Below are 2,614 nucleotides of genomic sequence, written 5' to 3'. Positions count from 1 at the left end.
GGGGGGGGGGGTGGCCTGGCATGAGTGGGCGGGGCCAGGGATGCTGCTCCACACCCCGCAGTGCCCAGGATGACCCCACAGAGAATGCACTGGCCCCGATAGCAGCAGTTGCAGGGCAGAGAGACCCTGCCTCCGAAAGTCTTTTCAAGGTCCTCACATGGCTCCTCCTGGTTTAATTTCTATCTTTCACCTTGTGGAGAGGGGCAGGAGAAGGCGTCTGCTTGGGGACTGGGCCAGCAGGCCTGGGCAAAGAGTTTATTTCAAAGGAGCACCGCCCAGCCCAACGGGAGAGGAGCTGGGCAGCCCCCGTCCCTCCCATCCAGGCCTCCTGGCCTCTCGTCTCTGCGTCTGCCGCCAGCACCCTGGGTCACGGCCACCCTCCCGGTCAGGCCTCTGGACCAGTCCCTTGAGGACAGTCCTTGGCTCGGGCCAAGTAACTCCCAGAGACCCACTGTCTATGCTCTGGGGTCAGCCTGGACCCGAGGGGTTCAGATTCCCTGAGAAGCAAGTGAGACCGGCGGGGCTGGTTCTTGAGGTGGAGGCGTTGCATTTCCATCATCCAAGCATGAGGTCAAATCCAACACCACATGTCCATGGGTATACGACTGTCAAAACCCAGGAAATAACAATGGAGGATGTGGAGAAATCAGAGCCTTTGTTCGCTGCTAGTGGGAATGGGAAATGGGGCAGCCACAGTGAACAACAGTCTGGCAGTTCCTCAAAAAATTAAACACAGGGCAACAGGCATATGAAAAGATGCTCAGCATCACTAATCACCAGAAAAATGTCAATCAGAATCACAATAAGGTATCACCTCACACCTGTCAAAATGACTATTATCTAAAAGTCTACAAATAAAATTGTTGGTGAGAATGTTGTGGAGAAAAGGGAACCCTCCTACACTGTTGGTGGGACTGTAAGTTGGTGCAGCCACTATGGAGAACGATAAGGACGTTTCTGCAAAAACTAAAAATAGAAGTACCATATGACCCAGCAATTCCACTCCTGGGTATATATCCAAAAGAAACAAAAACACTAATTCAAAAAGATACATGCACCCCAGTGTTCAGAGCAGCACTATTTACAATAGCAAAGACACGGAAGCAACCTAAGTGTCCAGTAACAGATGAATGGATAAAGACGTGGTACATATATATAATAGAATATTACCTATAAAAAAGGAAATTTTTCCATTTGCATCAACATGGAGGGATTTGGAAGGTATTACACTAAGTGAAATAAGTCAGACAAAGATAAATACTGTATGATCCTGGTCACTATGGAATCTAAAAAATACAGCAACAAAAAAGAAGCAGACTCACAGATATAGAGAACAAACTAGTGGTTACCAGTGGAGGGGGAGAGGGGCAAGATAGGGGTCGGGGGTGGGAGGTACAAACTGTTGGGTGTAAGACTGGCTCAGGGATGTACTGTAGGACATGAGCAATATTGCCAATATTTGGTAATAACTATAAATGGAAAGCACACTTTGAAAACTGTATAAAAGTTACAAAAAATATATTAATGTTTTGCCCTTCTCAAAAAATGAACAAAAACAAAAAATTAAAATGTAGGATCGCCACGTGATCCAGTGATTCCAGCTCTGGGTGTGCACCCAAGAGAAGTAAAAGCAGGGCTGGGGTGGTGCTGGGGTCTCCTGTCACAGGAAGGCTGACAACTTTTTCCTTTAAGAGTCTTCACGTGCTTTCACTGATTACAATGCACGCGTCTATCTTTGCAACTTTGATTTTTAAATTAAAACGATGTCGCACACACTGGGAGAAAACACAACAGCGACCAGTACTGCCCTCTGTGGAAGGCCAGGTCCTGGTGCACTGGGTTTGGGCCTGACCTGCACACAGGCATACAGTGCCCCGAACCAGCTTTGTAACGGGGTGACCGCTCGCCGATCAGGGTGCCTCCCGGCCACTATGCCCTTTGGAAGAGCAGCCCAGCTACCCCTTGTGGAACCCAGGAGGGAAAGGGACGTTAAGGAATTGAGAAGTTGCACTTACCCGGGAACTTAATATAAATAAACAAGTGACACCTGCGGGCCATGGTCTTCGGTGTCCCGCCCAAGCCCCGCCTCCAACTAGAGCAGGGACCTGGGGGGCCCCAAGGCTGCGAAGACACCTGCAGGGAGCTCCAGGTGCGCGGCCCAGGCCTGTTGCCCTCGGGGGAGCCCAGGGCCTTCCCACCCGCAGCCTCCCCCTTCCCTCAGGGACCCGACGTCAGGACAGGCCCGTCGGGAAGCCCAGGCCGCACCTGGCACTGCCCACAGCTAAGGCCACTCACTCAGCAGTCTTTTCTTAAGTACTTGACCTGGGCCAGCCAGGCTCTGCCCTGGGGGAGCAGGGCAGGCAGGAGAGGGCCTGGGGGAGGGAGAGGGGACACAAGGTGGGGCGGGAGATTCCCAAGTAAGGGCCTGGAGCCCCAGGAGACAGAAAGCGGCTGGACTAAGGAGGAGGCAGGAAGAGGGGGCCGGATTCTGAGATGTCATCAAAGCGTCGGGTGGGCCTTGGGGTGTGGAGGTGGGTGGTCACCGACAATGACCCTAAACGCGGATGCCAGTGACGAGACCAGGGAGGCGGCGGGATGGCGGTCCGGCACTGGA

Source organism: Neophocaena asiaeorientalis, unplaced genomic scaffold (assembly GCF_003031525.2).
Source record: "Neophocaena asiaeorientalis asiaeorientalis breed wild unplaced genomic scaffold, Neophocaena_asiaeorientalis_V1.1 scaffold469, whole genome shotgun sequence".
Classification (NCBI taxonomy): domain Eukaryota; kingdom Metazoa; phylum Chordata; class Mammalia; order Artiodactyla; family Phocoenidae; genus Neophocaena; species Neophocaena asiaeorientalis.
This window is presented reverse-complemented; position numbering follows the sequence as displayed.